Here is a 10859-nt window from a genome sequence, read left to right as displayed (position 1 = left end):
AATACTTGGACACCCTTAGCATTTTGTGTGGGGAAAAGCTCCATGATGATCTTGATTTTGTCTATGTCGGTAGCAATCCCATGTCAAGAGACTATGTGTCCTGAGACTACTACTCCATGTGTGACCAAGAATTGACATTTGAGAGGTTTAAGGAGATTCCATACTCTTGAATTTCTTTAGTACATCTTCATGGCATTTTAAGTGATCCTTTTTGCATGAGTGTATGCATAAGTCATTGAGGAATACTTGTAGGAACTTGTTGAAAAAATCCTTGAAGGCAGTGCACATGACCCTTTTAAAAGTGGATAGAGCATTGCATAAGTCAAATGGTGTGACTCTTTATGAAAAGATGCCCCATTCTATAGCAAAGGATGTCTTTGCCTCATCCTGAAGTGCAATTTATACTTGATTGTACCGGCTAAACCCCCAAGAAGCTGTATAGTTCTGACCTTGCTACCCATTCCAAAAATGTCTTTGGCAATGGTAGGGGGCAATGATCTCTGATTGTGGCTACATTAACGTTGTATGATTCACACATATTCTCATCTTCTTGTTTTTCTTTGAGACAATTACAATTGGTGCACCCAGTCAGTGTGCTCGATCTCATAAATGAAACTGGCATCCAATAAATTTTGTAGCTCTTCATAGACATGGGTGCCATACTTTGGATTTTGCCTATGGGGTCCACATACCTGGGACATAACTTAGGCTTGGATCCTTCTCTAATTGGTATGACGTGTATTTCAACTTGAGGGGAGGTCCCTTTCATGTCCTTATAGGACCAAGCCATGCAATACCTATATTCCATGAGCAACACTTTTATTCCTCTTTAGTAAGTTGCTCGCCAATGTACACAAGCCTTTTGTCTTCTCCTTCCAAGGCAAGATCCGACTTTTTGGTCTTGGTTGATCCCTCATAAACTGATGTTTCCCCTAGTCCTTTTGTTTCCTTGATCTTTGATTCTCTGATTGGTCTAGGCATGGCTATTGTTGTGTTTCCCCTTGTATAATTTTTGAAATAGTGAGGTACTTACCTAAAGCTTTCATAGCATTGTGAGGTGCTAACCTGACTATTTGTGCTACTCCTTGCTATGGAGGAGTCTTGATCTATTGAATCGATACCCACTTGCTTTTCCATTTTGTGTGTACTATCTAGCTCGGTCTTGATCCCATGTTAGGTTTGAACTTATGGAACTTCTAGTTTGGGAGATTGGCACTGGATTCTGAATGGGCTTTTTGTTTTCAAAGAGTGGTTCTTGTGTCATGCATACACCCTCAAGGCCCTTTTGGTCCCATTGTAATTTTGGTGGTTCCTGCACTTGGGTGGGCTTGATTAAGTATAATTCCACCACTCTATCTTGCATCCTTTCAAACTCATTTAAGTGCTCCAAAGTCGTTATCAAAGATTTGACCTTCTAATGTAGCATTCTCTACTTCTATCTCTACTTCTATTTTAGATCCCAATCAAAATCTTCATCGTAGCCTTCAATGATGGCCTCTTTGAGATCACTATGTGGGGGTTAAAGGTCACTGTGCCTTTACCCCGGTTATGTACAATACTCAAACACATATATAAATGAATGAAAAAGAAGATTAGGGTGGTTCTGCACCCACCAAAACTTGTGTGGCTCTCTGTTTCTCTCTCTCCCTCTTCCATTCTTACTTTCGTTGAGAGCACTCTCAACTGGTATCAGAGCCCGGGTGATCTAGCTAAGTGTGCGTGAATGCTTGAAGCTCAGCAGCTCTGTGGGAGGAAGGAGAAGCTATGTGGGAAGCTTTGTGGGTGACTTTACTTGCATCTGAGTGTGTAGAGACTTTGGAGGAACCTTTGGAAAAATCACTTTGGTTTTGCGAAGTGGTTTTGAGAAGTGTTTTCAAAAGAAAAAGTCGTTTTTTGAGCTTTTCCTTGTTCCGTTCGATGACAGAGACTCCATATTGACTTGTAGAGGCAACTATTGCTTGCTTTTGGTGTCCACTTCACTTCAGGAGCTTGGAAACACCTTTATTCTTGAATCTGGGATTATTTCATTGGATTTCTAACTTACTATGTTAGTTTCTACGTTTTTCTGCCCGAGTGTTGGAACTCAAGTTTGGAGCAACCATTTGTAGATCTTTCAGTTCCAGTAGACTCAGGACGTCCTAAAACTTCTATGTTGCTCATCATTCGCACTCCGGTGGAGTTTACAAACAGCTCTGTTTCCAAAAACGTTTTTCAGTCCGTGTGTCCAATGTCTGTCCCATTGCGTTCCAGACGCCCAAAAACCCCTACCTGTCAGTTCTTATGCAATTCGGTGGAGGATTTTCAGAGTTATAGATCTCTGTGTATTTGATTTTGTCTCTCTGTTATGTATTTTTTCATTCTAAGGTTTTGAAACCTTAGATTTATGCCACATGGCAATGGATAAGTGTTGACTCCCATTTCTTACTTATCGGTTGGGATTTTGGAGTTCTGGCAGAAGAGAGATATTTGTAGATTTTCTTGCTGAGTCTGATTATGCAATGGCGCCCATGTTTTGAGGCATCTCAGGTTCTATTTTCAATAGTGGTCATTACTGTGGGACCATGATTTCTTGAGCATACCTTATGCAGATCACTCTGGTTGTAGTTTGAGTAGTGTGCGCTCATTCGTGGTGTGCATTGGGTTGCAGTGGATGATTTATAGGCCATTTGGATACATTACGGTCCTTATTGGATGCGTTGATAGGCCCATATTGCCTTGTGGGATGCTATTTTTATGGACGCTTTGCACATGGATGCTATGTTATGCTGAGAGACAGCTTTGACACATTGTAGGTGATGCACTGATAGTGTTTATGCTTGAGCCATTTGGCACTTATTGGCATTTTGGATTGCCATTGCAGTTGGCATTTTCTTTTGGGCCAGATTTGCTCATATGGATGCGTAGTACATGCACATGAGTTAGCTGCATCTTTTAATGCTTTTGAGTTTTGGTGATATTTCAGTCTATTATGGCATACACATTTGGGTGCACCTGGTATTTGCTGTGATTCTCTCTTGTAGGCACTAGCATTTGGGATTTTGCTTTATTTGCATCATGGCATCCTCTTCCATGTCTGAAAAGGAGTTTTTTAGCATTAAAAAGTTTGATAGGACAAACTTTTCTTTGTGGAAAGAACAGATAAGGGATGTGCTTATTCAAAAGAAGCAGATTAAACCCTTGGCAGGGATTGAAGCTAAGCCTGCAAATATGTCTGAGGATGATTGGAATGAGTTGGATGCATTAGCGAAGTCTACTATTAGACTTCATCTTGCAGAGTCAGTTTATTTCACAGTAGTAAACGAGTAGACTAACGAGTAGACTACGGAAGATTTGTGGAAGAAACTGTGTGCCACTTATGAGAAGGAAACTGCCTCTAATAAAGTTTACCTCATGAAGAGGTTGTTTGAGCTGCAGATGAAGGAAGGGGTCTCCATTGCTTCTCACTTGAATGAATTCAATATTATTTTCAGCCACCTTCAGGCTCAGAAGATGAATTTTGATGCGGAGACTAAGGCAATATTTCTCTTATGTTCATTGCCATCCTCATGGGATACCTTCCGTACAGCTGTCAGTAACTCTGCACCTGGTGGAGTACTGAAATTTGATGATGTTGTGGGTAGCTTGTTGGCCGAGGAGATTAGACAGAAGTCTATGGACAGCAACAAGCAAGATGCAGCCTTAAATGTGCAAAGGGGCAGATCATAGTTCAGGGGGAAGTCCCAAGAAAGAGGGAAGTCTTGTAGCAAATCCAGGGCACCGAACATTGAGTGTTACCACTGTGGCAAGAAGGGCCATATGAAAAAGGATTGCTACAAGCTGAAAAGAGAGCAAAAGGATAAGAAAAAGAATGCAAATTGGGGTGCAAATCAGAAGGAAGAGAATCCAAGGGAGGACAAAGGAAAAGTGAAGATCGAGGAGATCAATGCAGTCACACATGATAGTGACAATGACATTCTCTTCATGTCTACTTTATCTGCAGAGTTGCTTACCACTTCAGATGATGCATATTCTGAGGATTGGATTTTGGATTCTAGTGCTTCATTCCATGTTACTCCCCATAGGGAATGGTTCTCCACTTATGATAGTCGAAAGACAGGTTGTGTGCATCTTGGAAATGACTATGCATGTGACATAGTGGGAGTAGGTGACATAAAGTTTTCTTTTGCAAATGGGTCTGCATTTATTTTGAAACATGTGAGACATGTGCCTAAGTTGACCAAGAGTCTTATTTCAGTGGGTCAGCTAGATGATGCTGGTTTTCACACCACTTTTGGCTTTCAGAGTTGGAAAATTCAGAAGGCTCTATGATTTTGGCCAGGGGTGCCAAGTGTGGGACTTTGTATCCCTTACAGGGGTATTTGATCATGTTGTTGCAATAACCGAGCAGCCAAGCACTTCTTTGTGGCATTGCAGGTTTGGGCACATGAGCCAAAATGGAATGAAACTCTTATGTTGTTTGGGTTATGTACCACATTTGAGTTTCTCTGTTTTGAATTTTGTGAGCACTGTCTCTATGGGAAGCAGACTAAATCAGTCCATAAAAGAAGGGGAAAGAAAGAGTTTGAAAAGCTTGATTTGGTGCATTCAGACGTATGTGGTCCCGTGCCTACATGGTCATTAGGCAGGGCTGAATACTATGTGACATTCATTGATGATGCAACTAGGAAAGTGTGGGCTTATGCTATATCTTGGAAGAGTGATGTGTTCCAAGTATTTTAGAAATGGCTGGCCTTGGTTGAGAATCAGTCAGGTAGAACGCTTAAATGCATACGGACTAACAATGGTGGAGAGTATCTCTCTCATGACTTTCAGCATTTCTGTGATACACATGGGATTAAGAGGGAGCTCACATCCCCTCATACTCTAGAGAAAAATCCAGTTGCAGAAAGATGAACCGTACCATTCAAGAAAGGTTGCAATGCATGCTTTCCAATGCAAGTCTTTATGGTGGTTTTTGGGCTGAGGCAATGAAGACTGTAGTGCATGTGATCAATAGATCACCTAGTAAGACTTTGGATGGTGGTATTCCTGAAGAGGCATGGAGTGGCAAGAAGCCCTCTTACTCTCATTTGTGTATATTTGGGTGTGAGGCATATGCACATGTGCCAAAAGAGCTTCGAAAGAAGCTAGATCCTAAGTCTAGGAAATGCATCTTTCTGGGTTATGGTGAAAGTGGAGAGATGGGCTATCATCTCTGGGATCCAGAAGCAAAGAAGATCATACGCAGCCATGATGTTGTCTTCAATGAGAAGAAGATGCATAAGGCACCCATGAGGGATGTGGAAATGAGGAGAATCACTTTCCAAGATGTGAATCCACCTGCATATGTTGATAGACGGCAAGCTGTCCATGCACCAAATGTGCAAGAAATGGTACCACCATGTACTCCCACAGGCATACAATCAAGGGTAGATGATGGATCATCTATTGGTGGAAATGATGAGCCAAATGTGGCTGATATGCAGGTGGGACAGCAAGCTGAAATGCCCTTGAGAAGATCATCTAGAGTGTCTAGACTGCCTGATAGGTTTCTTCTAGGGGTAGACTATGTGATGCTTACTGATTGCGGGGAGACTTCTTGCTACAAAGAGGCTATGATGCGCAAGGATCAACGCAAGTGGGAGTATGCTATGCAATCAGAGATGAGTTCACTTATGAAGAATAAGACTTGGGACTTGGTTTCTTTGCCACACAGAAAGAAAGTATTGCCATGTAAATGGGTCTACAAAATGAAGGTCACAGGTGATGACGTGCCTAGGTATAAGGCCCGTTTGGTCGCTAAAGGGTTCAAGCAAGAGAAGGGTGTGGACTTTGATGAGATATTCTCTCCGGTTGTGAAGATGACCACACTTAGATGCATGCTTGGATTAGTGGCATCAGAGGATATGGAGCTTATGCAGATGGATGTCAAGACAGCTTTCTTGCATGGGGATTTGCATGAGGAAATTTACATGGTGCAGCCGGAAGGCTTTGAAGAAAAGGGCAAAGAGCATTTAGTTTGCAAGCTGAAGAAGAGTCTCTATGGTATTAAGCAAGCACCTAGAGAATGGTATCAGAAGTTTGATGCTTTCATTCGGTCCTAGGGTTTTAGAAGGAGTGAAATTGATCACTACCTCTACACTAAAAGGGCTAAGGATAATATCCTGATAATCTTGGCACTATATGTGGATGATATGCTATTGGCTAGCAAGAATACTTATGAGCTAGATGCATTAAAGGCCAAGTTACATGATGCCTTTGATATGAAGGATTTGGGACTTGCAGGTCATATTCTTGGTATGCGCATCACGTGTGATTGGAGTAGGAAACTCCTTTGGCTTTCACAAAAAGAGTATGTTACAAAAGTATTGCAGCGTTTCAATATGGAGGGGGGGAAGGCAGTGAGTACTCCATTGCCTCCATTTGTGAAACTGAGTCATGCAAATAGTCCCAAATCAGATGAGGAAAGGGCCATGATGGCCAAGGTTCCTTATGCATCAGCAGTTGGGAGTCTTATGTATGCTATGCTAGCTACTAGACCAGGCATTGCATTTGCAGTGGGAGTTGTTAGCCGGTATATGGCTAATCCAGGAAAGAGGCATTGGGAGGTAGTTAAGTGCATCATGAGGTACATGAAGGGTACCAAGGAGATGTGCATCTGCTTTGGTAGAGGAGACATGTGTGTACTTGGGTACACAGATTCAAACTATGCAGGGCATGTGGATAGTAGAAGATCCACTTCTGGTTATGTGTTCACCTTTGCAGGTGGTGTAGTGTCGTGGATGTCTCGTGCATAGAAGTGCGTTGCTTTGTCTACCACAGAGGCTGAGTATGTTGCAGCCACAGAGGGTTGCAAGGAGGCTATATGGCCTGATCGGCTACTTGGAGATTTGGGGATTCATACAGGTGTGCCGACATTGCATAGTGATTCCATGAGTGCTATTCAGCTAGCACAGAATCCGGTCTTTCATGAAAAGACCAAACACATTGAGGTCAAGTACCATTTCATCAAGGAAGTACTTGAGGACAAGCGCATAGAGCTTGTCAAGGTCCATACAGATGATAACCCTGCAGATATGTTGACGAAGAGTCTACCTAGTCAGCGGTTTGAGTATTGTCAAGTATTGATGGGCATTGGATAGTATGCTCACTAGTTGTTCTCCCTTAAAGGCACATTGTCCTTTAAGTGGGAGGTTGTGGGGGTTAAAGGTCACTGTGCCTTTACCCCGGTTATGTACCATACTCAAACACATATATAAATGAATGAAAAAGAAGATTAGGGTGGTTCTGCACCCACCAAAACTTGTGTGGCTCTCTATTTCTCTCTCTCCCTCTTCCGTTCTTGCTTCCATTGAGAGCACTCTCACACTATCCCACTCTATATCCACCAGGAAGATAGGTACATCCATTGCCTCTAATTCTTCATCCCAAATTGGTGGTTCTATTAGATATCAAGGTATGGGAAAAGCTACAGGTACCCCTAAACCTCACCATCACTTTGGTAAGGGCTATCAATGGCCAGCTCTTAAGTACCTTGCATTTATTTATTGGTACACAATGTAACTAACCACAGGAGCGCACAGTTGGGAGGCAGCGCCATCTATTGTATCAGTTCTACAGTAACCAATTTTTGATTCTCCATACTATCTGCTTTTCTCTCTTGTGTACGAGATCTTGTTATCTGTTGAGCACAGACATTGTATTGTTTTCTTACAGGTTCTACCTGTATCATTTGTGCATCCACATCTGGCAACACTAGATGTGTTGTTTTGTAGTTGTTGATAGTGGCCAATGCCTGTATCCAAAATTTTGATGTCACTTTTGCTATAATCTTCTATGGGTTTGAGTTCAAGTGATGCATGACTGTGGATGTGGTGGAAGGAGTGTCATCAATATTCTTGGGTATAGTGGGCTTGATTTCCCAATTCCTAGGTTGATTTTCATAGGATTATCCTGATTCTAGATTGTGATCCTATGTGTACCCCAATCATGGAGTACTAATGCCTCCTAAAGCCATGGTCCTCCCAATAATATCTGGTATTTGGTCAATCCTTGGGGAATATTAGTATTGTGAATTGTACGATGAACTTGACTCCCACAATTTTTGTTGGTACATTGTCAACAATTCCCAATGGCTTCATTGTAGTGTGGTAGGTCAAGCGTATGTTGAATGTGGCATTCCCCATTGGTGGGGGGCCCCATTCTTCATAGAGGTCCTTTGCAATAATGTTGACACCTACCCCATCGTCCACTGTTGCAGGGTATTGGCCAAAGGCTTTATGCTCCAATGGGATAATTACATTTTTGATGTCATCCCTAGCCCAAAATTTCACTATGATAGCCTTTTTGTCCTCTTCAAGTGGTGGGAAACAATGTGTTGATTCTATACAACCCTTGAAACTTTTCCACATGGTTGGATAATTTCTCAATAAGGTTCCAATTGGCATCATGATAGGGCAAGTGATTAAGTTGGCTAAGGCAACTCCATCTAGTTGGGGATGAGTTGCATGTAGATTTGTTACTCTTGGGTTGGTGGTGTCTTTAATCACCATGTCAATGCTATCAAGTATTGGTTCCTTGCCCTCGACTATTGTTATTTGGTCTGCCTTGAAATTTTGTTGTTCATGTCTTACCATTTCTTCATGGCTTGATACCGAGCTTTCTCCACTTTGGCATTAGGGTAGACTTCCTTTACTTCTTGAAGAGAACTTGGGGCATATGTACTTGGCAATGCCTCCCTTTGTTTTAGGACTGGCAAGGCTTATGTGGCCTTTGGGCTTTTTTCTTTCTGAGAAAAAATTAGTTTTTATCGTGCTACTTCCTTCTGTGTCCTTGTTATCACTAGTACCGATTGGGATGAGCAATACTTAGTGTTGCCACACTGTGACTCTAAATGCCAATGATTCCAAGGGGTACATCTCGCTTTGGCCTCATGGGGCAGTTGAGGTTTTTCTCTAAATAGGCAATCCGTGCACGCATGCCCAACTCCACAATCTCTACACACAGGTTGAAAGTACTTGGGCTACCTTTGTGAGGGCACTCAACAATCCAATGGTTTTCTCCACATCCAAAACTCTTAATAGGTTCTTGATATGTGGTTGGTCTTACTTGATTGGCATACATTAGAATGAGTCCTTTTGCAACATTTATGTACTATATGGGGTATTCTGTTTCATACTCATATTGTGATTCTAGTTCTTCAGGTTGGAGTTGTTGCACTGGAACTATTGGAGCAAGATTGGGGGCTCAAGCATACTACAAAGGATTGGGATTTATCAATAGTGGAGGCACTTGTGTCCTCATAGGGATGGGATTGAGCCATGGCACTTGTGCACTAGGTACTAGTGCTAGCTACCTAGATACTAGGATTAGCACTTGTTGTTGATACTATTGGGGACTTGTACAACCCTCATATTATAGAAGCATGTATTTACATCATGGCCTGTAACATTGCAAATGCCACACTACAACCCTGGGGGTTGGGCCAACTTTGGTGTGTTGAGTTTATTTTTCAAGATTGGGCACTGATTGGCCATGTGGTTGGCCATACAGTGTGGGTGCTAGACATTCGATCTTCTTGGGTATTGTGGTGGCTGAGAGACATGCAACTTTTGCTCTATGGCATGCATCCAGGCATCATAATGTACATCACAAAAAATATTTCATATATGAGCACAAGACATTAACTGGGAGTATTTGATTTCACCATCTTGGGGAGCAGTACCTGAAGGAAATCTTTGAGCCACATTGCATGATGCATTCACATGCCAAGTCTCTCAATTAGGCTATGGTAAAAAGGCACATCATGCCTACCTAGTGACAGACTTCTTCACTCTAACCACCCAATAATATAAAAATCTTCTCTCCTTTCCTTGTAGGTACATGGCATCCTACACTTCATCAATCTCAATAATCCTCTTGTCGAGCATCATTGTGAGACATGTGGTGGCACTCGAGTGAGCCGAGACCTTATGCACCCATACTGCTATAGTTGCAATGGTATCCATAGTGTTTCTCAAGTGACTTCTCTAAAAGGTTGTGTTGTCCTGTGTGATGCCACACAAGTTGCTATACAAGTTCGTGGTCCTCATGTAGATGAGATTCTTGGCCTTCATTGTTAATTCCTAGAATTCCACAATCAAAGCATACAATATAGCTGTACAAGAGTCAACACACATAAGCCCATTCGGAGCACTTTTTGGGAGGCCATCGAATTTTCCAGCAGAGATCAGGACAATTCAGATGGATCAAATCAAGGATAAAGATGTCAAGTAGTGGGCTGAATTCCTTGCTCAAGCACTGTCTTTCATTCACCAAAACACAGCAACACATCTTCGCAAAGCTAAGAGCAAGCAACGATTTCTATACAACAAGCATCATAAAAAGGTAACGTTTGCTCTAGGAGACTTGGTGATGGTACACTACCCCTCGAGAAAGAAGGGCCTTGCTGAGAAGTTCATCGAGAAATGGATTTGTCCTTACACAGTAATTCAACCAATGGGAAAGATGATGTATGAATTACAAAGATGCACAATAGCTCACATTGCTATGTCGGCAGCCACAAGACAACAGCCAAATCAGCATGGCAATCAGGGGATGCTATGTAAGTCCATGGGCTATATTCATAATCGCAATGAAATGGAAGAAGAAGGAATAGCTTCAACCTTGGTTTGGAGAATTTGTCTCTCTTAAAGGACAGGCTCTCAAATCACTGTCTGCACCATGTAGCCAAAGAAATGATTCTTATCTATGCAGTTAATCCCTCACTTTATAACTGTGAAAAAGTTCCATTGAAAATGAGAAACTCTGTGTGTCCCATCATCAAAGTCATGTCCAATCCATTTGGAACTTTTTTCATTAGTTACATACTATGCATTGCT

This window comes from Dipteris shenzhenensis, chromosome 19 (genome assembly GCF_047967505.1).
Source record: "Dipteris shenzhenensis isolate YYH24624 ecotype China chromosome 19, Dip_SZ_1.0, whole genome shotgun sequence".
Taxonomy (NCBI): Eukaryota; Viridiplantae; Streptophyta; class Polypodiopsida; order Gleicheniales; family Dipteridaceae; genus Dipteris; species Dipteris shenzhenensis.
Note: the sequence above shows the minus strand (reverse complement) of the source record.